Source organism: Hydra vulgaris, chromosome 03 (assembly GCF_038396675.1).
Source record: "Hydra vulgaris chromosome 03, alternate assembly HydraT2T_AEP".
NCBI lineage: Eukaryota > Metazoa > Cnidaria > Hydrozoa > Anthoathecata > Hydridae > Hydra > Hydra vulgaris.
The window spans coordinates 14,948,879-14,960,650 of record NC_088922.1 but is presented as its reverse complement, the minus strand read 5'-3'; the positions used below and the strand labels follow the sequence as shown (position 1 = coordinate 14,960,650).

The 11,772-nt window shown below is 29.4% G+C and overlaps 1 protein-coding gene across 3 annotated transcripts in view; it reads left to right on the top strand.

Annotated features, from left to right (window-relative positions):
* The first annotated feature begins 390 nt into the window (after positions 1–390).
* Positions 391–11,772, top strand: part of LOC105845207 (proline-rich transmembrane protein 1) — a 54,245-nt gene continuing 42,863 nt past the window's right edge. For 2 of the 3 annotated variants that reach the window (XM_065792422.1, XM_065792423.1), the window contains exon 1: positions 391–501. The gene's annotated coding sequence lies outside the window, so the exon portion shown is untranslated. The remainder of the gene's footprint in view (positions 502–11,772) is intronic. The other variant, XM_065792424.1, reaches the window with a different exon arrangement.

Genomic DNA, 11,772 nt, shown 5'->3' with positions numbered 1-11,772 from the left:
TCATAGTTTGCAAATATCTTTCAAAACTCGCAATCATTTTTTTTATTCTTTTTGACACAGAAAATTAGTTTTTATATATGGAACTGAACACTAATTATATCGAATTGGATACCAAATAAATATAATTAGACTATCATTATAAGTGTAAAATAAAAAATAAAAAATTAAAAATAAAAAAGTATTTTTCTATTTTGTAAAAGTAAAACTTTTTTAAATTAATGTAATTTATATAAGATATAAATATTTTATGAAATTGTAAAATTAATTTAAAAAAATTAACAATGCATTTTAAAGAAATGTGTTAAAAACAACTTATAATTGTTTTGAAATGCTGCTATTGTTAAGTCACGTGAAATTAAAAAAAAAAAAATCATAGCAAAAAGATGTTTTATTTAATATAGGATTTTAGTAAATTAAGTTTTCAAGATACTTCTTTTATAGTTTGGTTTTCTATTTTTATATATACATTAAAACAAATTTTTGGCAAATATAAAATTAAAGGTAAGTAAAATTATAGGTAAAAATGTTTCATATTTTTTTGCACTAATATTTCCCAATCAAAGCAAAAAACTCTTAATATTCTAACATATTTTAACATATTTTATAAGGTTTTAACCTATTTTAATATACTTTATAAGATTTTAACATATTTTAACAAAGATATTTTTAACTGTTTGGTCAGTTACCCAAGCTTTACTGCAATAGGTTCATGCACTTATTGCGGGCTACATGACTAAACAGTTTTGTGAAATAACAATTGCCAACCCTAGTGTAATTGCGTACTTAGGTACCCACGCACTGCACAGTCACGTAAGTGTGTGTGTCTTCTCACTACGAACAACAACAAAGAAGAAAGATGAGCGTCAGTCACAAGGTTGTATTGGAGCCTAGAAAATTGCTTCAGCATGTTTTTTTCTTTTAGAAAACACGCTAAAGCAAGTTTTATAAGTGTAATGAAAAGAAAAATCTTATAACTTTTAAAATTTATTGTAAAAGTGAGAAAAAATATTCAAAATTATTATAGTTATAAGTAAGTAATAGTGTTGAATGTAAATAAGAGAAATGATCCATTCAGTTTTGACGATAAGGCATGTTTCATAAATTTATTTATAGCTAAATTATTTTGTATTTTGTATTTTGTAAACTGAAACATTTTTTCACAATAATGACCCATACTCAGATAAGGGAGCATTTAAATGAGATATATGTAGCAGAAAAGCTGATAATGGTCACATGTATCACTGTGGCGGATAGTGACGACAATATCGTCACTACCCTACACAGAGTACCTGAGTATTCACTGAGTATTCCTTAGTGGTCTAGGAATAGCAGCAAAAGATGATACTCAGTGTATTGAAACACAAACAAGTGAACATTAAGTTGCAAGGATTACACCTTTATTTTACGACAGAGATGTGGACCTAATAAGAAACCCAGCATGTTGTAAAACCTTGAGACATTTCATTATTTTTCACTCCAGTAATCGCTTATATCATTTTTTATCATACAAATAAATAAAATATATTCAACATATGCAAAATGCAATAAAAAAAATATTAGTAAAAAAAAAACTTGTGTGGAAAAATCTCGAGCATCAGGAGTTTTGTACACTCCTAGGTTTTTTGATAATCTCTGGCGCCAACAATTATCAAATACTGATAAAGAGGTTTTTGCATTCGTACTCATATCTATTTTATCTTATCGCTTCTGAAACATTGTTTGTGTTATTTAACTTTATGATGTTAATACTCGTGCTCAGCGTATGCACTTTGATAAAACAGCTCCAAATCAAGACATTCAGACAATGCTAATTAGTTATTTAGCAAAAAATTATAAGCTAACAGCGCACCCAAAAGAAAAGCAAATTTACCAATACAGGGGTCGAACTAAATTTTCTTATTATAATTCACCAAAGCCAGTTAATTATGTAAACAAAACTTGGTCGATATATGATGCTAAAAATTCATATTAACTCAGTGGAATACTTTACACTAAAAATCTGAGCACGGGTCGTGAGAATAACATTAGTAAAAGAGTTACATAGAATTCGGTAGAAAAATTACAATGGATAACTACTTCACTACTCTGCCTTAAGCAAAACTTTTAATATCCTGAGATTTACCAATCAAAGCCTCCAGGAAAAAAATAAAGCATACATTCCATCAGCAATGAGTGCTTTGAAAAAAAAGAGGAACTATCCTCTGTGTTCGGCTATTATTAGAAAGTAACCATGTGCAGTTATATGCCACAAAAAATGACAGTACATATGCTTTCAGCAACCCATCAGAAAGAAAAATTGGCGATTGGTTAAAAACTGGAGTAAACACGATGGAATAAATGCTTGGAAGATATATAACAAAAAAAAAAAAATTAACGCAAAGATGACCTCTAATATTTTCCTACAATATGTCACATGCTTTGCAGCAGATACTCTTTTTCATGAGAATAATAAAGCGCTTTAAAAAAAATCTGATGAGCGAGATTATTTTATACACTTTTTTTAAATGGTATTTAATTTATTGAAAGTAAGTTTTTCAGTAAAAGAATAAATAAAATACATAAAATATATATAAAAAGAATTTTGTTAACTTTACAAAAAGAACGCGGATACTCGCAAAAGATCATAAAAAAATCATAAACATCATCTTGTCATCGAGAACCGTCTAAACAGAATATGAATAAATAATAATCGTTTAATAATATATATATATATATATATATATATATATATATATATATATATATATATATATATATATATATATATTTATATATATATATATATATATATATATATATATATATATATATATATATATATATATATATATATATATATATATAAATATATATATATTTATATATATATATATATATATATATATATATATATATATATATATATATATAAATATTCATCCATAAATACATATGTAATTATTTACACACGTATATTTACACATATAAACATACAAACATATAAACATATACTTTAACATTTACATATATACATACACACATACATATATATTAGTTTTCTCAATTTAATTTTTTAAATTGAGAAAATGTTTTTTTAAATTTTCTTTTAAAAAAGAAAAAGTTCAGAAAAATCAAAAAACTTTAAAATTATTTTGTTCCATAAAAATGCTCCCCCCTAAATGAAATGCTTCCCTAAATGAAATGCTCCCCTAAATGAAATAAAAACTTTACCAAAAAAAAGTTTAGAAAACTGGTTGAAAAATAAGTTTTCGTTACGCAAATTGAATTTATTTTAAAGAATATAAATTGTGAAAAGAAATCGCAGATGTGTGAGTTTTACATTTAAACATAAAACACAGTACATTAAATATATTAAGTTGACATATATTAAGAATATTCATTTCAAATAAATAAGGCTTAGCATTGTAAAAACGGTGTTTAAAATTAAAAAGGTGGGGAAAATGTTTCTGTTGATGATAAAATGGTTCTAATTTACTTTGTTAACACTACCCCAAGCTGCATTAGCATAGTTTAAATGGCAATCAACAAAAGAGTGGTATAGCTAAATTAAAGTATGTTTAAATAATATGCCTCTTGTTATGATAGTACTCCTATACTTAATACCAAATATTTTTGAGGACAAGTTTTTGATGTACTTTTTCCATGGCAGATTTTCATAAAAAAAAAAGCCTAAAATATATATAACTTTTACTCTTTTAATTTGGATGTCATCTATTAAAAGAGCAGGCAACTCACTTGGTAGAAATTCTTTGTTATTGTATAGATGACGAGACCACTTTGTTTTTTCAATATTATGAGAAAGTTTAATCAATTTAACAAAATGTTCTTACTATGAAATAGTGTCTTATGTTACTATGAGAAAATACAATTCGTGCCGTAAGAAAACATTTTTTTGTTGTTAAAATAGATGCTTCATAGAGATTGTTTATGTAAATGAAAAATAGTAGAGGTCCTAGGATGGAACTCCGCATGATTTATTTAACAATTTTTATTACGATGACTCGTCAAAAAAACATATTGCTTAGGGGTCATGTGCAAATTATGTTACACAAAAAAAAAACTTTTTAGACCCTCTCTTTCCCCCTTTGTCACAAAGTATCACAAAATATTAAACCACACCCCCCCTCCTCTTGTTACATCACTAAAATTTTTATCTTTTATTTATTTACAAAATAACAACAAGTATTCCTTTATTTAGTTAAATTTTTTCTTCTTTTAAATCCTTAAAAGGATTAGGATGTTCTGCAGTAGAAAAAATCGGAGTTGACTGTTCTTGTTCACAATCTAGCTCTTCCATAAAAAAATCACTTAAGTTTGATTCTTCTCCTAGAAAAATATTTATCTCTGCTAATTCTTCTGCTTTAATTCTTCAATTCTTCTGCTTTAATTCTTCAATTCTTCTGCTTTAATTCTTCAATTCTTCTGCTTTAATTCTTCAATTCTTCTGCTTTAATTCTTCAATTCTTCTGCGTTAAAGCCTTTTTTCTATGAAAGCTAGTTGTCCATTTTTTTCCTTATGAAAAATATGAATTACTGTATGATTGTTAAGCAAAATGATGCAAAATAAATGTTTCATATTTCGCACACTCTACTTTGAAGAATTTTTTGAGATTCTGCCACATAATCTAGATCTCTTATGAACAGCAATCCAATCTTGACTTTTTTTAATTACTGCTTCGGTATTATTCTCTGAGTTGAGTATATCAATAAGTTCTGAGTAGGTTTTAAAATTATCAATAACTTCCTTAAAAAACACTTCAACTAATGTTTCGCCAGCATATTTAAGATTTTCTCTTTCCAACTGTAAGTTTGTTGTCTTTCCAGTAGAGCCCAAATGTGATCCATAAGTTTCTTGAGGCAAAATTAGTCCTAAAAGTTGGCACGAAAGTGGAGCGACTATTCGTTTAACTAGATAAAATGCACTTCTGTGTGCTGCATTTGTAGCAATTAATAAAAAATCCTGAGAAAAAGTTATGAAGTTGTGAATGGCCGTTTTTATCTTTTTTGATAGCTGGGGTTTCCATCTGGTCCTCCGTCAGTAAACATTATAACAATTAGCTTTGTGTTAACATTCAAATTCAACGTAATGTCAAAATGCATCTCAAAAATAGTGGTAGTTCATATAATTTTGCATATTCTCTTGCGTGAGAATAAGCGGTGGACTCCAAATGTTTTGCTAATCTTAATGAAATATCGGTAGGACCCGAGTAGCGCACAAATTCTTTTTTATCGAATCCATCTTTATCAATTTTCAGCCAGTATAGACTAATGGAATAAGTTTATGGCATAGAAAAATGATAAAATCGTGATCAAGTAATCTTACTTTATAATACATATGCAAGGGAACTTGTAAAGTAGCTGCTGGGAGACCATTGGCACTTTTGCTTTGTCATCTTGGCTCACTGACGCAACTTCTGCTGATCCCAAGAATGATGTCATTTCCTTTGAATGCTCAATCGAAGAAAAATAAAATTTCGTATTTGGATGATTTTTATGAAGGTCATTTTCCTTCTTTAATGAGTCTTACAGGAACAGTAGTGACATGCTTCTTGCAACCTATTGTGTGAGAGTTGTTTTGGTGTGAGATGATGATAGACTGTTGATCTGCCAATTGTGATCCCTTGATTTTGCAAAGCTTCTGTTTACTCATCAAGAGATTTAACTGTTCTCAAAGTCTCGGATCTTTGTTTGTCAGCTGCAGCGGCATTATGAGTGGCAATCTGAATAATTATTGATAGTAATTCCGGTTGACTTTCAATAACAGAGAGGCGCCCGGCCTCTCTGTTATTGAAAGTCAACCTCTCTGTTCATGAATTCTTAATTTAGAGGCAATCTCAGGATGATCTTTTAAGGTCTTAGCCAATACTTTTTTTTCTTTCTTTCTTGTAACACTTTTTGTCGTTTACGACTATCCTCTAGTGATTTTAATTCTTTTTTAACACTTATTTTTTCTTATCACATTTTTATGTGAGTTACCTCATTGAGGTAGCACCCCGCATTTTTTCTCCAAGCAATAGCGTAATAAGTACTGACTCCACAATTGATAGCTTTTTGGTCAAAATGTCTTGTTTTGGTAGGAGAGGGTGTTGATTATTTGATAATACAAAACTTAAAGCTTGAGAAATTTGAAAGGTGAAACTATTTGCTTGAAAAAATGGAACCAGGACCGTACTAAAGGCGGTGCCAACCGGGCCACGCCCCGAGGTGCCAAACTTAAGAGGGCGAAAAATTTCCCAAAATATAAATTTTTATGGCGTCTCTTTGATGCTGATAAAATAAAATAATTAAAATTACACCTCCTTACATAAACTTTAACTTATAAAAGCTCATCGCAAAAAATTACGATGATTAGAGGCTGGGAACCAATAAGATGCAAATATTCGTATGGGGTCAAGGAGGGATCAAAAATTTTGGGCTTTATTTGTTTGTAGCCTACAAATTCTTATTTTTTCCGACTTAGTTGAAATATACGTTTAACTTTTCATAATAACATTCAAAGTGCTATTTAAAAAAGATTTTAACAAAATTTAAATCATTAAAACTGTTCTTTATGCATATTCTTCAGTTTTAAAAGCAAAATCTACGATTGGATATCATTTATAATAAAAAGCCTCACATCTACTGCCTTCAGCTGAGTTCAGAAATTTTGGTTGTAAATTTTTCTCTATATATGAGAATATAATTTAAAGTAAATCACATGTGCAGCCTAGTGCTGCCTAGTGTTTTTCGGCTTGTGTAAAGGTAAGTGTTTATATATATATATATATATATATATATATATATATATATATATATATATATATATATATATATATATATATATATATATATATATATATATATATATATATATATGTATATATAAGTGTTGCGCATTTAAGGGGTTTTATTGACATTTAACACATTTAACACTTTAAAAAAAAGCAAGCATAAAAAATAAATTTTCATATTTCCTCTTCTTATTTCAATATATGATGTCAATGGACAAATATAAACCTTTAAGAAATTAAAATGTTGTAAAATTGTCTTGCTGGCCTCATGTTTCATTTTTTATATAATTTTTTACATTTCACAAATATTTGAAAAATAAAATATTGCCATTTTTGTGGTAAAATTGATATAATGAGCTCAAAAATCACAGTGGAGAAAAAGTTATATTAATTTTGGAGTGCTGGGGGAAATTTTTGAACTATGGAGTGCAAATCTCTAGATTACAATTACAAAAAGAAGCTACTCCGATATAACAGTTGGTTTTAAAGAGTTTTGCTCACCTCTGGCCACTGTGAAAAAAATTCATTGATTGTTTTTGCGCTTTGTTATTTGAACAACGAAAACTAACAATTTTTCTAAAATTTTAATAAAATTTTGTGAATTAGAAAAACTAGTACAATGAAATCGTGAACATGAATATAGCAATGAGCACCAAAGACGCTATTGTAATTAAAAAACTCTTAAAAAAATCCTTAAAGAAGGAAAGACCATAGATTTTGATCTGCAAAGAACAATCTCACCCTTAGGGGATCAACAGAAGTCATGAGTCAACAAAACAGTGAAACTTTTTTGAACTTAACTGATTTGATAAGCCATTATTATTAAGGTGTTCCAAAATTTTTTTTTTGAAAAAACGAGCTCCCTGATAATTTTCCCATTAGACTTGATAAGATATAACCATTATTCAAATTTCAGATCAATCCCTGCTGATTTGACATTGCCACCAACCTTTTAAAGTTATCATGAATTATTAAAGTTTAATCTTATTCATGAATTTGGCATAATAATGCAGAACATTAATTAATACTTTTAATTGATTACAACTACGAATCTTAACATAAAAATTGCTACTAGAACACAATGATATAATTAATTGATTTAGACCTTTATGCAAAATAAAAAATAAATGTTTGAGATTCAAGTAATTACTAGTTTATGAAATGAGTAACAAAACAAAGTTATAGAAAACTTTAATTTCCTTATTATTTGCATATAACTAATCAATTGGAAACAATGTTACAGGTATTAAATTAAAATGTTTTCTATATTAGATTCAAATTCACTAAAACATATTTAGACTTGGAAAAGCGAGATAAAATATACAAAAGAAAAATGATAATAAAATAAAGACTGTATAAATTGTAAAAATATGTACTTCCATTATAAAAGAAAATGTTGGTAACTGATGTTCCAATAAGTCCAACAGAGTTATATTCATGCATTTACATGCATATTTATTAAATAGAGTTCTACTTTTTCATCAATATTGATGCTTTATCAAACTTTGGTATGTTCCTTCTATGCTGTTCCACTACTTGGAAAAGGCACTGCTTTCGATTTTCATCCCGTGTTAGACTTTGATTAAAGTCAGTAACTAGTTTAACTGACCTTTCCGCTAAATTGTTGACAACTTTTAGGTCCTTTAATATCCCAGATATGTAGTTAAATTCATAATTTTTTGACCATTCATCGGGGTATAGAGAAAGCCACTTAGAATTTACTTTCAAAAGATCAAAAAGAAAGCCTCTATGAAAATATGGAAACTGGAGTGGCATTACTGGCACTCCAGTTTCCATATTTTCATCGTTTATTTTTTTCAGAATTGTTGAAGCAATTTTCTTTTTTTCATGGGTAGACACAGATCCTGAAAAGAGGGCAAAGAGTGCAACTTCTTCACTTAGGAACCATAGGTGTCTTGTTTGAGCTATCAAAGCTGCTTCTGCTACTCCTGGGTCAATTTTTTTAAACATTTGCATGTTCTTCCAAAACTGTAGGTCGTTGATAGGAGCATCTATGGCGTTTGAAGATGCCAACCAAACTTTTACATAGAATAAGCTTGTAAATAGGCAAATGCAATGCAGTTTCTGAATCAATTTTTATCATAACGTAAGTACTCACTGAATGCACACGTTTTAGCTGTATATAGAATGTTTGCCATCCATCTAGCGTGATGGAAAGCTCCTGGCTTAAGCCATTGTTCTCCCTTTTTCACATTTTTCTCACCAAAGAGTAACAACGTGACATAAATGCATTTCCTATAATCATCTCTTATAAATGTATGTTCTTGGAGGGACAGTTTAAGAAAATTAATCATATCTTCTTTTGTGGACTTCAATGAACGTTCATTTATGTTCAGCAATTTAAAATTGTCGTTCTTTTGAGGGATTGTGTCCCAAGAATTCTTTAATTTTAGAAATTCTATATTGGTCGGGCCTGTCGTTGGGCCAAACAGGTGCTTCCATACGGACGACAAAATAATCTCAAAGATATGGTGGCGACATGGTAAATAAAACAGCTTAGAATTCAACTTTTTTTCTAGAATGACAGAAGCTCCATTTTTCCATCCTGAGTTGGAAGCTGTCGTATCAAATACCATACCGATAATAGATTTGTTCAACTCCCAGTCTTTAATGAGATCAAAGCTTGTCTCTGCTTGGACTAATCCTGTCCCATTCATGATTTTTGGAATGCCCAGCAACTTTCCTTCTACATAATTTGGTGCACCTGCAACTAAAACTCAGCGTTAATGTGGGCAACGAAAAAATAGTTTTCGAGCATTGCTACAAAATTATTTTGTTTAGTTTCATTTGATTTTTGGCCTTTTTTTTTGAACGTTCCTGTATTCATCGTGCAATTTAGTTATTTTTTCTTTGATTTTATTTTTCCTTTGGGTTTCAATACCGGTCTTATGATAGACTTCTAGAACTGCTTCACATACTGCGTCAGCAACAATTGAATTTGATTTTATGGATTTCTCAGTTTTAAATTCACAGTTCTTAAGGTGAAAAAATAATTTCAAAATATCCCCATTAGTAGGAATAATTGTTTGGCTCAGAGCATCAATAGAATTTCATATCAAACAATTATTTTGTGACTGTTGTCTTCTTTTCGATATTGTTGATTCAGCCATGTCTAAAGCAATTACCAATCATATACTAAAAATATAGTTAAGGTATATATATGTTTTATTCATTTATATTATAATATTTATATTATACATATAAATTGTATTCATATTAGGTAGTTGTTTAAACTGTATTAAGATAAAACTAAACCCATCCAAAGGAAACAAACGTAACATTAAACCCATTTTTGGATTCAACAACGTAAAAGTATTTGCTAACAAAAGGTTGCCAACTATAATTTAAAAGCATACATCAAAAACCTGAACAATGTAATAAAACACCCACACTTAACAACAGTCAACTTGTCAATGGAGTGTAGCACGAGGGGATTGAGTTGAGATGTCAACTCATGTTATAACACGATTTTGCCACATACAATCCTGTTAACTACTATACAATTCACTAACAATACAATATATATTCAACTTACCATTAATTCTGTTGGTATATATGTTTGCTTAGTGTTTACCAACTTAAAATGTATGGTATAAAAAATTACATTAAATATAGGCTTTTATATGGTAAAAAACCATAAAAATACATAAATTCTATTAATTCTAGCGCACAGTGGCAACCTTAAACGTTAATTCGGGCTTAAAAAAATTTAACAATATGTTTATATAAACAATAGAAATGGAAAAATTGCCAGGGAGCAGAAAAAATCGAAAAAATAATTTTCTCCATTGAATTACGGAACGCCCTAATTATTATCCTTTAGTGGTTGAACACATTGGATCTGTTAAAGCAACGAAAACCACAACGTCCTACTTTTCTTTTCAAAATCAAAATGAGCTAATTGAGTTACTCAATCAAAAAGTTAGGAATGAATTATTATCAAACAACAAAGAAGCTAAACACTAATTTGTTCTATTTGACTGCACTACAGATGCCTCCCAGAAGGAGTAGATAACCCAATTAATCAGGTATGCCCACACCAATGATAAAACCTGTACAACTCTGGAAAGCTTTGCGGACTTCATTGAATCTCATCAAAAAATTAGAAAAGATCTTGCAACAGAAACTACTAAAAAATTAGAGAAGGATGTGTAAAGATTTAAGACAAAAAATCCAATATGTCTGGAAAATACAACGATATCCAAGCTCACATCCATTCTCTCTGTAATTGAGTAAAATTTGTTCCATGCGCAGCTCACACTTTGAATTTTTTTGGTGTCCATGCTGCTGAAGTTTCCCCGCTTATAATTAAATACTTTGGAAAAGTTCAAACCATCTTTTTTTTATTTTTTTTTTTAAGTTCTACATCAAGATAGGAAAAAATAATGAAAACATTGACATTCTTGCTCAAGAAAAACAGTGACACAAGGTGGTCTGCCAAAAAGACAAAAAAGTACTTCAAGTTTTCAAATTATATATCCAGGCTGAAGACAACTTTCACCTTCTCACAGCAGAAACGGTATTCGGATCCCAGTGCAATCTTGTTTTTGACAGCATTATATAAATTAAGTGGCGGTTTACAGCTAGTTAACTTTATGCTTGCTGGATCCACCGAAATTGACTTCCTCCGTAAGAAGGATGTCAAATTCGGTGGATCCAGCAGGCATAAAGTTCAGTAGATGAACTTAAGACAAAAGCCGAAAATTTCTCTTCGATTCACGAGACAGATTTAGATTGTTCTCATTTTCAGTCAGAATAGTTTTAAATATTAAACTGCTGTAATGATGAAAAACTTCAAAAACTTCAAGCCCAACTGACATTTTGCATTTCATTTATAAATATTCATTTACTGATGCTTATCCTTACACGGCAGTTGCTACTTGCGTCTTCCTCGCGATACCTGTCAAAGTTACTACGTGTAAAAGAAGTGAAAAAAAACTAGGCTTATTAAAAATTACACGAGATTAACTATGGGCCAAGA